The sequence below is a fragment of the Scleropages formosus genome, chromosome 2 (assembly GCF_900964775.1).
Source record: "Scleropages formosus chromosome 2, fSclFor1.1, whole genome shotgun sequence".
NCBI classification, from domain to species: Eukaryota; Metazoa; Chordata; class Actinopteri; order Osteoglossiformes; family Osteoglossidae; genus Scleropages; species Scleropages formosus.
The window spans coordinates 9,805,730-9,825,176 of NC_041807.1; positions in this window are offsets into that span (position 1 = coordinate 9,805,730).

The window sequence follows — 19,447 nt, forward strand, 5'->3', positions numbered from 1 at the left end:
TGAAAACTTTTTTTTTTAAATCTGGTCAATGCAGAGAGTCAACTCCAGTTTATAATTGAAGCCGTAATTGTCAACTACGCCTCTGAAAGGTTTGGATGTGTAAAACCTGAGATAAAGAGCATATACTCCATGAACCGCAGTGCCACCAAGACACACCAGCTGAGGCAAGAGCTCCAAACTCTGAAACGGCAGCACAAGGCAGGTATGATAACTGGGTATACTATCTCTGTTATATTAGCCCCCTTGCCATAAACATGGTAGTAAAATCAGTGGAGGTAGAATTTAGAGGCCCCTGGAGACAAAGACTGGAGTGTGCCAGCCCCCCCAAGAGCATTCATGGATGATCTGTCATCTGACAACACCTGTCCCTGGCAGCAGGTGGATCCATCAAGGCCTTGTCACGTGGGCTAGGATCAGCTTTAAAGCAGGAAAATCAAGGTGTTTTGTGCTGAAGAAGGGAAAACTGGTGGATAAGATATGTTTTTTTCTTTGTTTGGAGCATCCATCCTGTCCGTCACTGAACAACCAGCCAAGAGTCAGTGAAGACCTCGAAATGGGAGTTGCAGTAGCGTGGCCCTGTACGGGAGAAGTAACACTCTGCAACTCCCATTTTGAGGTCCTCAGGAAGAGTTCATTGTGGTACGCATAAGAGAAACTGATGGTCTGATGACCCCAGATAACAACACTGATAAATTGATTTGTAAGATGCTTTGGAGAAAAGCACCTGCTATGTGAATAAATTCTTTTTATTTTATTTACAAAATATCTATACTGCACTTTCTGACACTTTCTAACTGCTGATGATGATGGTGTCAGGACCCTCCACATAGCACATATTCTGGGTCTGTAGAATAACAGTAAGCTACTTGATGAAATTTGAGGGTTTAGTGTATATACAATTATTCTTAAAAAATTATTTTATAAACTATACTGATGTGCATGGGCTGGTTTGAGAAAGATGAATGTTACAGTATACAGCATTTCATGTTAAATAAAAAAAAACAATAGCAGTGTCTCTCTACTAAAGCTGCTTGGAACGATTTTTAAATGTGGTCTCCGTGAATTGTGCTGGACGAAGTATCACAGCCTGGACCAGATGCAGCAGACTGAATAAATGACAATCTGGACCTAGTAATTGTCACGCCCTCCGCCTCGGTAATGAGCAACGCCTGCGCTAGATCAGGGTCCGGGCACATAAAAGGACAGCCCGGTGTGCAGGAAGATGCGGAACCTTCTTCAGCCTTACTCTTCCTTATTGGATTGGTTGCTTACTGCTTCCCTGACCTGCCTGGCCTTGTTCCTGTTCCTCAACCCCCCCTTCTCCTGACCCTCCTCATCCTCTTCGTCTCCCTTGACCCATTGCCTGATCTTCGACTCACAGTTTTTGGATTCTCCTCGTAATGACGTCAACTCCTCGGTGACCTTCGCTAGTTTCCTGACCACGACTCTTGGATCATCCCCTCATCCTGTGTGCCTCTGCGCTGCGCTTGGGTCTGATGACCCACTTCCCGGATGGAATCATGACAGTAATGATTTGTGGTATTAGTAACCTTGGACTTGATGTGTGAAAAACCAGATATTAGGAGACTGAATAAAAGGGAAAGAATGTATTTGGTTTCTAATTCTTCTGGATCCCTAAAAATAAAACAGGTACTAAGTAAAATGATTTTACCATTTATTTGACGAAGTATATATCACTCCTCCTTGTCTCTCTACGTTGGCTTCCTGTAGCTGCCTGGATCAAAGCCAAGACTCTGGTTATGGCTTACAAAACCATCAAGTTTCACCAGGGAACCTTCCCCAGTTTCGAACCTGAGATACCAGGTGTTGTGGCTAGGCTCAGTACAGGCCACCTGTTTCTCGTGAGCCTCAAATAATGAGTGTTGCCCAGTTAGCACGGACGGAGAGACTGACCATTTTCAGAGCATCCATGACAAAGGATTCTCTGTTCCCAGGGTATAACAAGACCAGTGTGCTGAGCCCCTCTTATGCTAGGACCGAGGAGCCGCTCTGAGCCAAAGTGCTCAGCAGGGGGGCTTTGCAGTCACTGCTTAGAGAAATCTGCCCTATGGAATGTGCTTTCCAGTAGGTTATTTGGCTTACTGTGAGATTTTAAAAGTGTAACAGGGTACACAGCAAATGATATATAAACAGCACATGTTTACATTTACATTTATTTGTTTAGCAGATGCTTTTCTCCAAAGCAACTTCCAATGAACTCTATGTAGTGCCATCAGCCCACACACCTTATTCACCAAGGTGACTTACACTGCTAGATACACTATTTACAATGGGTTACTCATCCATACAGCAGTGAAACACACTCTCTCTGTGTCACTCACACACTATGGGTAAACCTGAACAGCATGTCTTTGGACTGTGGGAGGAAACCAGAGCACTAGGAGGAAACCAACACAGACGTGGGGAGAAGACGCAAACTCCACACAGACTAAGCAGAGACCGAACCCATGTCTATTTGCACCACCCAGGTGCTATGAGACAGCAGTCCTACTACATGTAAATTATTCAGGAGGCAGGGTCCTGGAAAAGTGGTAACCTTGAACAAGACACATCAGACAGTGTGAGATGGCCTTCTGAACACCAGAGAGTTTCCCCAGGTCAGTCTGAGTCCATCTATTCCCCATAATGGTTAGGGGTTTGTGAAAGAAATTCAGCATAACTGAAACAAACATTATCGCTGGTCAACCTAGTCGAAACTCCCCACCTACGGATGAGTTCTCTCACCAGACATTTAGCCACTCTCTGAGCATCTAGACATTGGCAAGGAAACCCTTCCACCAACAAAACGTCACATATTAAAAGATATCACCATGGGAGTCAATTTTAAGTTGGTTCGTGTTGTATGGCTACCAAAATTACAGTATTTTCATAATGGTTGTTATTTTTGCAAAAATGTCGCCCTCTTTTGGTGGATGTTGCTTTTAGAGTGGTTCTACAACTCATCATCTGGTTTATTTCTCAGAATAGAATGAATAATTGAATGAACGAATCAATCAATCAAGCAATCAGTCAAACAATCAATCAATTTGTTAGATTAATTAATGAATTAATTAATTAATTAAAGCTTTATTACTTATTTAAATTTACATTTATTCATTTAGCAGATGCTTTTCTCCAAAGCCACGTACATCTCTGAGAACAAATCAAAAAGTTAATTACATCAACAGAGTTAGAAATTTGGATGCAGACATGTGATTCTTGAGTACAATCAATTTGTCACATGCAACCATATGAACCAGTATATATTAGACAAGTAGCTGAATACAGAGCCTTCCATTATTAAACAAATTAAATGCCCCGTCTGTCTCAGCCTTTAAATACAGCCTTAAGACCTACATGTTCATGTTGGTATATTCAGTTTCAGTTTCAAGATTTAGTGTCATAGGTACAAGTACTGTATATAAATACCATGAAATTCTTCTTTGAGTGCTTCGCCACAGACTATGAACAAAAAAAAAATATCAGTAACCAGTATAATTCTTCTTTGCTGTGCTTTCTTCCTTCTGTATAAAACTCTAGGTCTAGTCTCATTAAGTCATCAGTTACTAACAATTTCTTTCATGTTGAGCGTTGTTTCCCTATGATAAGACCTGAAGAGGCCAGAGGAAAGATTTGTAGGTGGAGAAGAGTAGGGTGACCAGCACCAAGCCCTGTGGAACACCAGTTGAAAGAGGCTGAGTTGACTGGCTTGGAGCTGGTAAGATCTGGTAAGATCTGTCTGATAGGTAAAACTCAAACCATTTTAGTGCAGTTGCTCTGATGTCAAGCTGTCCAAGAGAGGACAGTAAAATTCCCAGAGTGAAACTACAAGAGCCTACCACAGCATGCAAATAACAGCTTGATGACAAAGGGAAAAAACTTTTCCATTTATGTATTTTCAGCCTTTAAGGGGTAACATTTGTGCACAGCAACTCTACAACTAAACCCTACTCCATTGTATGGAGTTTGTATTGTCTCCCTGGGTATTCTTGCATTCCACTGGCATGCTCTGTATCTGAATTGGTGTTTGTGTGGCAATATGTGTGTTTCATTGTTTGTCTGGGAAGTTTCCTCTTTTAGTTTCCATGCTTTGTGGACTCTGAATCTCATTCAGGATTATTGTTTAAGTAGTTATTGATTTATGAATGGTAGTCTTTGAGAAGTCAATTATCCAGATAGGTTTTCTGGGATACATTTTGATGAAAGCATTGCCATTTAGTTATAGTGAATATGTGTAGCATTTTACATAACTGCTGTTCGTTATTTGTTCACTTGGATATTTTGTCTGTTTTTCCACTTAAAGAGTTTATTTCTCAAACAAAGGAATGCATTAAAAATGAATGGAGCAGAAAAAAACATCACAGAATAAGAACCAGGAAAACAGGGATAACACAGAATGATATGCACTTTAAAATCCTGGCAGGGCACCTATGTAATTTATGTTTTTTTCATAAAAATTATAACCAGACTTCATCACAACAGATTTGGTGTTGTAATAAACATTTTAGAAATATTGTAACTTGCTTAACTTCAGTACTCTCAAGAGAATGTTTCAGTTTTATACAGTTAATATGGTTTCTGTGAAATTCTTACACTTCATAAATACTGTATTTTGTTTTCTTTTTGAGTATCTGCTGTCCTGAGGAACAGAGTATAACAATTTCACACGCTTCTGTATTCTCTAAATTGATTTCCTAAGCATTGATGTTTCCTGTCTTCAAAGCAAAACTATAAGTTACAACATTGATGCCTTTGTTACTTGCTCATTGTTATTAAATTAACTGAAGTACAGTACTTGTTGCAAAATTATTAACTAGCAATGACAATCCCAATTCTGAAGAGCTGGGACAGTATGGAAAATGCTAATAAAAACAAAAAGCAGTCATGTGTAAATTTACTTTTACTTGCATTAAAAAAAAAACAGTATAAAGACAAGGTATTTCATGTTTTTCCTAATTAAATTTTCCTAATTTTCCTAATTGTTTTTTGAAGATATACATTTATTCTCAAACTGATGCCTGCAACACATTCCAAAAAAGTTGGGGCAGGGGTAGTTTAGGACTATAACGATGTGACAAGTTGAGAGAACATGGTGATGTGAAACAGGTGAGGGAACAGTGTTGCAGTATATTAAGAGCCTCCAAAAAGGCCAAATCCTCAAGAGCAAGGATGAGGTTGAAGTGTACCAGTTTACCAACAGATGTGTCAGCAAATACAGGACTTTGAGAACAATGTTCCTCAAAGAAAAATGGGTAGTATTTTGGGCGTGTGGGGGGGCGCAGTGGCGCAGTGGGTTGGACCCGGTCCTGCTCTTCAGTGGGTCTGGGGTTCGAGTCCTGCTTGGGGTGCCTTGCGACGGACTGGCGTCCCGTCCTGGGTGTGTCCCCCTCCCCCTCTGGCCTTACGCCCTGTGTTACCGGGTGGGCTCCGGTTCCCCGTGACCCTGTATGGGACAAGCGGTTCTGAAAATGTGTGTGTGTGTGTGTGTGTGTGTGTGTATTTTGGGCATTTCACCCTCTATAGTGCAGAATATAATGAAGAGTGAAGAAATCCAGTCAAATCTTGGTGCTTAAATGGCAAAAGCTGAAAACCACCTCTGAGTGCATCTCATCCTTGATCCCCTAGACGTCACTGTCTTAAAAACTGTTGTAATGGATATCACAATATCAGTGTCACAACTTTTCTGGAATGTGTTGCAGGCATCAATTTCATAATTGTCATGTTTCCGTCCAGAAAGTAAGTCATCAAACCCAAGTGCAGTGCAGAGGCGCACAAGGTGATGGGAGGATCCGAAGGTCGTGATTAGGAAACTAGCAAGGGTCACCGAGGTGCAGACGTCGTTACGAAGAGAATCCAAAAACCGTGAGTTGAAGATCAGGCAACGGGTCGAAGGAAATGAGGAGAGTCAGGAGGAAGAGGGTCGAGGAACGGGAGTTAGGACAGGGAAGTCAGTAAAGGTAACCAGGGCGATGCGAGAAGCACTGGTGAGCAGTAAGACTGAACATGGTTCCGCAATGTTCTGAGCTCCGGACTGTCTTTTTATGCGTCTGGACACTGATCAGCAGCAGGTGTTCCTCGTTGCCGAGGTGGAAGGCGTGACAATAATAAAGTATATCTTCAAAAGTCAATGCAGTTGATTAGCTTAAACATGGAATACCTTGTATTTATACTGTTTTTGTTTAAATTCAAGGTAAATTAAATTTACAAATCAATCCTTTTTTTATTAGCATTTTCCATACTGTCCCAACTTTTTGGAATTGAGGTTGTAAATTTAACTAGTATTTTGCTGCACTGACAGCTTTGTCTAATGCAACTTGAAATGCTAGATACACTGCAATAAACTCCTTTCAATCATTTTCTTATCTGTGTCTTTGGACCCAAAGGTTGCAGGGTTGAATCCTACCTCCAGCTGTAGCACCTTTGAGCAAGGTACTTACCTTAATTTTCTTCAGTAAAATTACTCAGCTGTAAAGACAGGTAAACTAACTACTAACTACTAACCTAACAGTTAGTAAATTAACATTGTAAGTTACTTTGGAGAAAAGTGTAATCTTAATGAATAAATTAAAATGAGCATAGTTCTGTACAAAATATGAGATGAAGTAGGGGAGATTAATATTAAATTATTAAGGAATGGGGGGGTGTGGTGGCGCAGTGGGTCGGACCGGGTCCTACTCTCCGGTGGGTCTGGGGTTCAAGTCCCACTTGGGGGGCCTTGCGATGGACTGGCGTCCCGTCCTGGGTGTGTCCCCTCCCCCTCCGGCCTTACGCCCTGTGTTGCCGGGTAAGGCTCCGGCTCCCCGCTACCCCGTATGGAACAAGCGGTTCGGAAAATGTGTGTGTGTGTGTATTAAGGAATGTTGACTGATGTACTGTATCATTATCTGATCTAAATGTAAACATTACATTTGCAAGTTAAAGCATAACAAAAAACTTCAGTTACACTCATCCCTCAGATAAAAGGGTCTTATACAACAAATAACAACTATAGGATGAGGGACAATTTCCATTTAGGTTCCAGACCAAATTCACCAACAAAAAAGGTTCAATGTGATTTACGCACTGAATGGAATTATGAATGGAATTATGAATGGAACTGCTTTTTTTCTGAGAAATGAACTGATCTTTAACAAAATTTCACACTCATATTTTTATGTTACATTAAATCACACACAGCCCAATAGTTACTGTAAACCTTGAACCAAAGGAAGATAGTGAATAAATGTGTGGGGCAGTTCTATTATGTCTATTCTATGTCTATTCTATGTCTATTCTGTGTTCTATTACATATTAAGGACTGAATGTAGAGGGGCAGCAGGTGGCATAGTGGTTAGGGCTATTGCCTTTGAAACCAGAGTGCTGGTTGAATCCCACCATCTGCTGAGTACCCTCAAGCAAGGTACTTGCCCTAAATTATTCCATTAAATGTTACCCAGGTGCATAAATGGGAAAATCACTGTAAGTAGCTTAACATTGCAAGTCAAAGTGTCAGCTAAATGTACTGTAAATATATTAACTTACAGAAATATTGTATTTGTTGCCATGTTGGACTGAATGTTACATTTGACTTTTGATTGCTGCAAACCTATGGTTTGCAAATAACTCATGCTGTTAGAATACAGTCATCAGTGTCTTCCAAGGTGACCTTAAAATGACTTCAGCCACATACAAGAAAGACGTGGATGTTCATATACAGGCGATAAAATCTTTGCCATATTTTATACATTGCTTGATATGTTCCATAGCAGAAGAAGCTGGTATGGCTCAGAGGCAGTCTAAAAAGAATGTGCATGCAAAGGCCAAGGGCTGCGAGTTCTTCAGTTGAACCCTCAAACCTCTGATTGTCTGCTAGCTTGACCACACGGGCAGGCATGAGAGCCTCACTGCTGGACGAAGTCCAGGTCCTCATTTCGTGGCTCCTGAGCCCTGCAGTAATTGGTCACGTGAGTTAGCTTCTTTGTGACAGGGTGATGGATGTGGTGAAAAGCAGAGGGACAATGGCTTGGGTCAGAGAGCGAGACCCAGCGGTGGTGGAGAGGATTAGCAGAGTGGAAAAGGAAAGCTTTTTTTCTTCGTCCTCTTCTTTTTTCCCCTCTTGCAGTAATGTAGTTGCATGTCTCTAGTGGAAAAAGTGGTTTTCGAGAGCAGGGATTGGAGGCACAAAGAGGCCCCTTCACAAGCTACCTTTTGAATGTCTGACCTTCAGATCCATTATTGAGGAGCACAATGGCTGCTGTCTGTTCATGGGTGGGTGTGGGGGCAGTTTGGCAACAAGAGATGGGCTGTGTTATAATCTGCCTGTTGGTGGTCAGGGCATTTGCAAGTGCAGGGTGCGTTATCTAAATATGAATGAATTGTGTGCCTGTCCAAACTTTAGCTAAAAAATAAGGATGGATGGATACAATATGAAGACAGATGTAAACTTTGAGCATTTTGCTTATGTTGACGTGTATAGTTATACAACCACTCCATATGGTACCGCTCTCAAAAATGTCATCACATCAGTACTTGAACATTAATGTAATCCATGCATTTTTATGAATGACTGAATCTAGATTGAGCTCTTGACAGCTGTCAGTTGGATTTCTGGTTATTCACATTGAAATAATAATCATTTTGCTCATGATTCTGGCTAGTAATAAGTAAACATACACTTTGGTGGTATGTTTGTTGCTGGATTATGGACTGTTGCCTAGTTGGACAGCTGGTTAAAAGGCTCTGTAAAGCACAGAGTGATATTATTTTTCCCTTTAAGTATAATTCATGGAAAAAAAAAAAAAAAGGGAACATCTATCTCTGAAAAGCCATTAACACTAATACATTTTGTAATTAAATAACTTAATGAGTAATGAACAGTGAAACTGAAGATGTTGCCTTATTTGTCTTATGAGAGACACACCTTTATTGTACACATATAGTAAAAATACACACATTTCTCTCATTAATACTCTGGAAGGAGCAGTTGAGAGCCAATTTAAATATCCAGGATTACCTACAATAAGGTAGAAAATAACTATTACTACTACTACTACTACTACTACTACTACTACTAATAATAATAATAATAATAATAATAATAATAATAATAATAATAAGAAGAAGAAGAAGAAGAAGAAGAAGAATTACTATGTAAAACTGATTGTGTAAAAAAAAATTGTTATAACTTGTGTTAGAAATGGTTTGGAATATTACTATAATAAATGTGTATTCAGATGATTCTGGAAAAAAACATTAAATAATCAAGGAAAAGGTATAAAACTGAAAAGTTGGTTTTGCTGGAAAATGTTCCTATTGAGACCTGACTATCAGGGAAGATGTATTTACGTCTGAAGTCACTTAGGAAGCCGTGATCATTTTAACCAAACCTTGGCACAACAAAGTGAAATAATAAAGACAGCATGCTTTTTTTCACATTATATCTTCTGAGATTTAAATTTTTGGTCATATCTATGAAAACTTTTTATCACTGTATGGCACTGAAGCTGTACCATATTTTAACAATTTTGTTCAGCAACAACAAACACTATGTCTTCCGAGCCTTCCAAGTTCCATGTAATGTTCTGCTCTATGACTCTGGGGTAACTGCAGGCACATCGCTTATATTTAGATGAGCGATGACAGCACTTTTTCTGTCCTTATTTTGAAACAGCAAATCTCATTAAAGTCGACCCAGGACGCTAGTGTCATCCCACCAAGACATCCATTGGTCATGCACTCGCCTGTCTTAGGATCTTTTGTTTCAGGGACTCTCTTGAGAAGAGATTAGGAAGGAGACCACAACTAATTAGTACATAAACACACCAGACCGCTGGCAGCATCGGCTGATACATTGAGTAAAACTGACCATGTCAAATATGCAAAATAAAATAGTCCTCTTTAGCTTTTGGATAATTTTACTGTGCTGATGTAGCAAGTAAATGCTTGGCCATGCTCAAGGGTCTTGTCAAGTAGACCATATAATCAAGGGTTTGTTACCTAAACTGGGCCAGATGTGATCACTTAAGACTCTTTTAAAAAGTGCAGACAGTTGGGGGAAGTGTGTATTGCTCAAAGTGTGAGTGCTGGTTTAGGTTATTATTTGCCATCACCCTGAAAAGGGCAGTTTATCCCCTTTTTTAGTTTTGGGACATTTTCCCTTCATTTTTGTCTTGATAAGATCAAATTTATTGTTTCCCAAAAGGATATTTCCCTCCATCTTGCATTGTTTAGAAAGTCTGAGAAAAAATGGCAAACTTTTTTTACATCTTGTCCAGTGACTTCCAGGACAAGACAGACTCTGAAACTACAAACTCATACTACAGACTAATTACAAACTCATACCTCAGTTATTTAGCAGGTTTTATTTGGTTAAAATGCTTACAAAAATAGAGATGTCTGTCCACAAAAGAAATATTTTCTCAAATGCATTATTTGCTTTGTAGAAGTTACAACTACAAGTACAAATACAGAAATGTTAGAAGTTGACTTGTGGGTCCCTTTCTGGCCTCAGTCTGCAGGTCCAATAAAATCATATTTTTCCGTGACCTCCATATGTCCCAGTAATGTCCAGGAGACACTGCAGGACCCCAAGACATCACTTCAAACAAAGAACACAAAACACAGTGAAATAAGATGGCATGGAAACGAATGCAATGTAAATCACACTGTACTATGAATAATGGTCCAGATTTTCTATTCCACTAATTTGTTTGTTGTTGAGGTCTTTAATTTGTAAAATCTTTAACTACCAAAAAAACTAAAATATCATTATGTATTCAAATATTTTGTAAAATCTTATTACAAAGTCATATTGTCATATGGCATGAATGAAATCAACTTTGAGAGGAGTTGAGCATCTAAGAAACATCATTCTGAATCTCTGCAGGAAAAAAAAAAATCAAAAAGTGTGATTTTACATTCACCTAGAGAGAGGAGGACAGGAGGATTTATTCCAATAAATAGTGGCTTGTACACCTGGAAATAAAATACCTAAAAGTTTCCCCAAACAAAGCACTGTGATGCCTTCAAGAGCTCAGTTCTTTGGCCCAGAATTTGTCCTCCTCTTTACCCACCAGGTTTGAGCGCCATCACACATCTCATTTCATGCATAACAATGTCTTCATGACTGTCCTCGGGAACTGTGACATTCCGCTTTTGTTTGTTTTGTTAATAGTTATTATTATTATTAGTAGTAGTAATATAGTAGTAGTGGTTATTTTCTACCTTATATTGTACTGCAAACTAGTAAAAACTATGTAAAAATTCATAATTATGGAAACCATTACAGGGCAATACTGGTCCCATACTTATCCAACATATAAATGTAATAGCATTTCGTCTCAAAATCTTATTTGTTTCTTTGTGCGTTATTAATCTGCCGCCTCATTTGCTTTGAACCACACAAAAATACATGTTTATTGTGGTTTTCACCGTGAAACACGAACACCCAATTCCCAGCCAGGCTAAGTTCATTAGGATTAATCACGTATTCAACATAAGTCCCTTTTTCCAGTTTCAAAAACCACTTATCCAATTAAGGGCTTAGCGATGAAAAGCCAGTCAATGGGAGTAACATTGTATCCATACATACATACATACATACATTACATACATACATACTGTAACTGTATTTCGTACGGCCGCGCAAACCACGTGGAAGTTAGATGAGTAACTTCAGTAACTCAGTAAAATCCTCGAATGAGCTGTGTCATAGAAGTTATAGAGACACACTGGAGAATGAATGAAACCAAGCAAAACACAAGTCAATGTATTATTATTAAAGCCTGACCACGCATTTACATTTACATATGATTTATTCTTCAGCAGATGCTTTTCTCCAGGACGACGTGCATCTCATAGAAAATACAATTTGCGATTAGGAGAAAGAGAGACATAGTTGCAGACATGTGATTTTTAAATAAACATAGTTTGTTTCTTTCCACTTCACTTTATGCACCGATCTTCATCGCACGAGTAGGTGCGCAAAACTCAGGACTAATAGACTAGAGACTAATACTATAGACTAATTCTGATCACCTTCCTACATTTTTTTTAAGAAGGTACACAAACATTTACATACAATAGTTAAGAGCGGCTGTGTAAAAGGTTTATCTGGGGATGCCAAACTAAAAACATTTAATTTTCACCCATACATTCACTAATTTACATATTTAGCAACTTAATAACTTCGGACAGGGAGGCTGTGTCTCGTTTAAATCACATCTGTGCCGCATTTGTGTATGTTTGCTTTTCTCCTTAACTCAACTCTTTTGCGTAAAATGAAAAGGATTAAATATTAAATTCGGAAACTGCCAACAAATGTGGTTCTCGTGACCCGCTAAAAGGAGTCGCGATGCTTTTTTGCCTTTGACTGAAAACTGGTGGCATCGATGAAACAGAATCAAAGCTGAACGTGTGCGTTGAAAACCGTGGAGTTTGTCGCTCAAAAAGGGATCCCAGAAATACTGACGCGTTCACGCGTCTGTTGGCCACTCATAATAAATGATTATTTCCATGTATTTTAGCCTCAAAAGTAGCGAAAACACTATATTTGATTGTTCATAGATTGAATTTGAATATTAATTATCCCGTTGTCATAATTATATAATAATTTTCCTACAAGTAAAAATTCCCTTTGTTTTGGTTCCATTCAACCCCCCAACTCAACTACTGTAAATACGAACAGAAGAAACGCGGGCTCGCAGTACCACATGATGGAAACTGCGAATTTTTTCCTCATGAAATGAAAAGGTGATGCACATTTTCTGTTTACAATGAATGAGCAATAATTTTAATTGTGCGGGTCATTGTTACGCGTGTCTCCCGAACCTTCGACGAGTGATTTTCGAAAAACACGAAACGAAAAAATGTTTACCGTTCCACCTTAAATTTTCTTTCCGCGTTTCCAATCCTCCCCTTTAAGACTTTGGCTAGAGCGCCTAGGCGGCCAGAAGGGGGCGGTAGTAGAATATATACTCACATTGGCGTCTACTCCGAGATTGGACGTTTCGTTCTTCGAACCAAACAATGGAAATCATTTTAATATACTATGTTCAAATTTTCCTTGTTTGCCCTTGTACATTACCCGCGCAGCTCGTGGCAGCAATGTTCATCCACTGTTACTGCAAGGTGAACACATGCTGCTGCGAGTCGCGGTAATTTGAATGCACCCGTTGTACACAATCACAATGTAACACTAGTTTCACGCCGCGTGCGCTAATTAATAACAGTGGAGCCTCCGATGTTTGGACTAATAAAACGGCTCCGGGGATCGCGGTGCTGAAGGGCCGGTAAACACGCGCGCAATTGTACAGCTGTTGTTGCGGTATCATGGACACACGGACGGAGAGTCCTTCTCTGTGCTTTAAGCGTCCCGCACAATCATGGTGTTTTGCACGTCATAACCTCAGTGAAATAGTCTGTTTCCCACAAGGAATAAATGATACGTGTTTTAAGCATGGCGTCGGACCGCATTCGCCAGGTGCTGTTCTACGGGAATATCATATTAAATATGAGCGCTTTTTGTTGAACTGCCGCTCCTTCATCATGCACGCAGTCAATCGGTGAAAGCTTATTCAGACAAATAATGACACAAGCAAACTCCATCATAGAATAATGCTCTTGATTTGAGTACTATTAATTTTGGCTATTGCCACTTACTTAGAAATCAAAAGCATAACATGATAAAATATGAACGTACACTGATCCGGAACCAGCACAAATCTGATCTTTCTGATTTGATATTTCAGTTGAAACGGGAGTGTTGGATAAGCAAATCTTGGGATGCTTTTTTAACAGCACCCGTTCCGTGTAGAAAGAAGCTGTTTTCTACCGCATGATGATGTATACACTTTCCCCTTTTCACCACGGTACAGCCGTGTACACGGGTGGTGAACGTGAGCCTGTGTCTCCGTCGTTTCAGATCACTTCTGTCCTTCAGATCTTCAAAAAGACACTGTGTTAATTCACAGATTTTCATAATACTGACTCTGGTTGCTTTAAATTGTTGACAGTTGTTTGCAATAATTGAAACATATCTCTTGCAATGACATGATCATGATGATCATGATGATGTGCACAGAGAAGAAACATGTTACTGCCAAGCCAGGATTTTGGTCGCTTCCTAATTTTGTAGACCATTTAAAAAAAGCAGAAGTGAATCCATAGAAAACCCCATCTCTTTCAGTCTTTATGGGTACATGATGTGAGGATTGCATGTCATGCCTGGGAATATTTCCGTCTGTATATTTGTTCTTATTTTCAGACGGTGAAACAGGTCAAGAAACATATAGTTTACATTGAAGATATGTGTGTAAGTCCTTCTTTCTGAGGCCTGGCTTCAATACAGGGCTCTTATCTGTATCTCATTTAAGATTATGAAATATGTATTTAAATTTCATTCATTTATTTGGTACTTGTGAAAACATCACATTTTACCACAGAATTACTGCTGAAAAGTCACGATAATTGATTCATGTAACTTGGCTCTAATGCTTTTTTGTTCACATCATTCATGCTGGAAACAGGCGAAAGACACAGAAACTGTTGATTTAGGTTTTAAATCGTCAACGAGAATGTCAGATGTAGAGATTTAAGGATCTTAAGGATTTAAAAATCACGCATCTGCATCTATGTATCACTTTCTGCTAATGTAATGCACACATTGTATTTTCTATGAGATGTACCTCGCTTTGGAGAAAAGCGTCTGCTAAATGAATAAATCTAAGTGCAAATGTAAGGGCAGTTATTGGGGATATTGAGGCATTTATTATACCACCAGCAACAAGGAATTTTTCTAGGGGTCATCTTATGACCTAGAATGGAAGTGTTTTGTTCTGTTTTATTTGGTTAATTTTGTATGAATGGGGTGCAAAAAATCTTCGCACAAGAAATATGAGAGAGAAGGTTTCATATTTACTGAAACATTTAGCAACATCATCTGCAAAAAAAACATAATTTCACAGTCATTCAAAAAGCACAACATAAACCAGTAAGGTCACAGTTTACCTTCGGTGCAAACACTGTTTTGGTGACTTGAGACTAACAGCTCGAACTTTTGCGGAAAATATGAAGCTTTAATTGAAAGAGTGAACTTACAGTATTTTCTGTGGTTTTCCCCAGGCATGTTTGATTGGCAGGAAGCGTTATATAATTTTACTGCAAAGGTATTCAATTGTTGCTCATGAAACTGAAAATTTTTAGCCTTTTTAAACCTTTATTGGCAGGTTGTTGTTTCATGACTGGGAAAATGAATTTATAAGCTATAATTTTATAGAAAAATGTTGCACTCTATATTATTGAGTGTGTTTTTGGAGTTATTACATAAAACATCTGTTGTTTATTCACAAACCTAAATACTTGTGAAAGGGTCAAAAAGGTCTCAAATATCTATCAAAAGGAGCTAACTCAGAAATGCCCCTGTCTGAGTCTTTCAGATGACTTCCTTCTAATTTGAGGCCCTGAATATTTCCATACAAGTTTCCCCCTAAATCAGTTGTGGACAGTGAATATACATAATATATATATATATATGTTTTCGATATATCTTTTTTGGTCAGCACAATTCTTACATTTTAAGGATATATTAGTGAGGGGGGTGGGATTATACACTGCAGTGTGAGTGGTGGACAAATTATCATTTTAATTCATAATTCTAAGTGAAATATACAGACCTTCTCAATTTATTGTGACAGCAGGGTGTTTTATGTGTCTTTTCCTGTTTTTCTCACCTTAAACTGTCAGGCCATGCAATAATCTCACATATTACCTTGCTTTTCATTCAGAAGCTCATGGCAGGAATACATATATATTTATATTTGGAAAAATTGTTTAAACTTTTTAATACGTTAAATTAATCGAATTGTTCGGATATGTGTGTGTGAGTGTGTGTGTGTGTGTGTGTGAGAGTGTGTGTAGTGTAAAACATGCCACGTCATTGAACCTCCTGCATTGAAACAGTTTCCATCAAGCGCATGAACATCTTGTCTGCTGTTCAGAGATGTATCTGCTGCGCTGCGGCGTGGTTCTATCTGACTTCTCAGACGTTTATTTATAGTGTAAATGTAAAATTTTGTTTGTTTTTTTTTAAAAATTCGATGAATACTTTATTTGCGTTTACATTACATCTTTTAACAGAAGCTTTTCTCTAAAGCGACTTCCAATGAGCTCTGTGTAGTGTTATCAGCCACACACCTTTTTCACCGTGGTGACTTACACTGCTAGATACACTACTTACACTGGCTCACTCATCCATACATTCAGTAAACCCTGCATTCATCCCGGTTTTATGTCTTTGTGTAGTTTATCGCATAGCTGATATTTTTTGTATTTTTTTCATCACTAGTTGCAGTCATACTGAAACATCCTAAATTACAAAATATTCTTGAAAAGTACAGGAATATTTTACCTTTTGCTTTTAAGTAAATTTCTTTTATCATTCAGCTTCATCATTTTAATGGAATCTTGTGTTATTTAATATATATTTACAGTATCTATTCACTATTTGACCGAAGAGTTGAGGCGGTGTTTTTCATTTCACTCTTTCACTTCAGATTTTGCAGTTGCGGTATTTTTTAATAAGAAAATTTAGCAGACGATTTTAACGTTATATACGGTCCGGAAACACGCTCATTCTTCAACAACCGTCTTTTCTAAATAAATGACAGAAACATTGGTGTCGCACCAACCAAAGGATGTAATTAAAAAAATTGCATTTCCTGAAATTATTTGTCAAAAGATTTGAATATATAGACGAAGATGGAATTCACAGTGTAATTATCTTAACCTATTTCAGTAACTAAATTGATTAATTTATATTCATCTATTTGGTTGCTGTAAATATTTACTTTAGTCGGTGTGCATTAAAAGAAAAAAAACAATATGTTGTCTAACCCACTGAAATACTTCCGATAGGCAGATGCTCTCAGTATTGTGTTTTGATTTTTTATTAAATACACATACCTCATTTACGTCGAAACGCGTCATTTACATCAAATACGTCTTTTTTTATTGGTTTGGGTTAAATTCCTCTGTGCCTGTTTTAATATGTATTTATGAACTATATATATTTTATTAGGTATTTTAATAGGAATCAATTTCATCTATATACGAACGGTGTATTATATGTAGTATGCACTGTATGTACTGTATATACATAAAGGAAATATATAAATTTATGTTGCATATAAGATGTCCCCGAAATGTTTTTACCTTTATGTTGCGCACAATTAATTCTTGAAACATGCTTCTGTGTTGATCATTCCTGGGCTGAGAAATGGGGCTGCAATATTTCTTCGCAGTTTAAGTAAATCCTATATTTGTGGGTGTATGTGGATGTATATATATATATATATATATATATATATATATATATTTTTTTTTTCTTATATAACTGTGCCTCCATCAGTTTCTTTCATTGGACTCACGTAACATTTTTAAGTACAGTAACATTTGCTTTCCTTAATGTTGTTACCTGGGAAAAATGATTTGGCATGTTGTGATTCGCTTTAAAGATTCAAACTTTACGCATTTAAACATTTCACGCTTTTATCCTTTGGTAATATGCACCTTATTTTATGTAGGGAGAGCATGTCATGTCACAAAGTTGTCTCTTTAATTAATTTAATGTTTATTTCGAACCACCTCGAAGCCGAATTGCTAATGGAACCACAATATTAACCGACCTGTAAAACAAAACAAACAAACAAAACCTCTTTGCTCCCTCTTCTCTATCACATCTGGCAAAAGGCAGTGGCTTTAAAGAAAGCTTGCTGTAAACTAAAGATAATCTAACATTAATTTGCATAAGTAATAGTGTCACTGTACTTGATTGCCGTGAACTTTTTTTTTTTTCTGCTTGTTTATAATCATTATGTTGCTGCTCTTTCACTGCATTTTACGAGCTGCGCTCCCTTTGTGGCTGAAAACAGCACTGGGTTCTGCAGTGCGATCGCGGATCGCCTTTGGCTTCCACAGATTCTCTGTACCCCAATAACCTTATTTCAAGAGAACAATGGAGCGCAAACAATTATCCGCAAACAACGTAGTAATAACGTTGTAAACGAGCCAGGAACACGAGGGTGCCGCTTAAAACGAATTAGTTAGTCGTTAGGGGAAATATGGAGATAATTTCACATTTTATTTGAACACATTTTCATCTTTAAGTAAACTCCTGCTGTGTAGCACCCTTGAGCAAGGTAGTTACCCTGAATTGCTGCAGTAACATGATTGGGTAAATAATTGCAGTTATCTTAACGCTGTACATCGCTTCGAATGAATTCATGGAAATTTAGTTATTATGATATTTTGCTTCTGGTATGGAAAACAAAACAACAGTGTGGGTCTAGCTCAGTGTTACACTTGAGTGAATATGCTGTTCATTGCTATTATAATTCCTCCATTAATTTATATTGTATAGTTCCATTGTTGTCTGTCAAAAGCATCCAAAAATAAGGATAATATTAGTTTAGTGGAAAAAGGAGAATTTAACATCACGGGTTTTCGCGAATGGAATCCAGGCCCACACACCAGATTTGCAAACTGCTTCATAGCCACTTTGTGTGTGTGTGTGTGTGTGTGTGTGTGTGTGTGTGTGTGTAACGGCTCAGCTTTGGCATGTTACCACCTCGTGTGGTCTTAAAAGTAACTTCAAAGCAGTTAATTACAGTTAGATCTCATTTAAAATGACACGCATAGCACTAAAAATACATTTTCATGTTTTATTTGGTGGAATATTTAAATTATTTTTTAATTTGTATAATGTGCAACAGGCGGATGAGAATAATGTGATTAAACTCTATTTTTGTTTGTCCTGTGTTTAACGAACATACATTTTTGTGAGGAGATATTAATTATAAGTAGCACACGCACACACACACACACGGAACAATGGAATAAATAATATCTATAACACATCAGATATTATGATTAAGAAAAACAGACTGTCCGTTTACACTCAAATGAATTTAATGATCAATGCATTGTAAAAATAGAAAAAGTGCTTCAGAATTCACCTTTCAAGTATTCAGTTAGAGTACAATGTCCTACATAAAGACGTACAAAACATGTGAATCGCAAAAAATAAGTATTTAATTCTCTCTGTACACAAACAGTAACCGACCTCAAGTATTTAAAACCGTGAGAAAATTTCAGAGCCTCGAACAACAATAACATGCAAATGTACCTTCGTAACATCACATGTCCGTTGAAATGTACCCAAAGCGTCCACACATCGAGGACGAATAAATGAACCGTGTTTCACTCGGACCACATGTTTTCAGCAGGATTTGATGCCTTAACCACATTGCGGTGTCCTTCAGCGCGAGGGCGCGCACGAGAACAGGGTCAGCTCCTGAACCCTTTCTGCATATGAAGAATGTGAGAGATTCTGTTTATGTTTTCTTGCGGTGGGTGGAATATTACTGATATCAGCTGGGGGACCGTACGTGACTGAAGTCGCATATGTCCAACA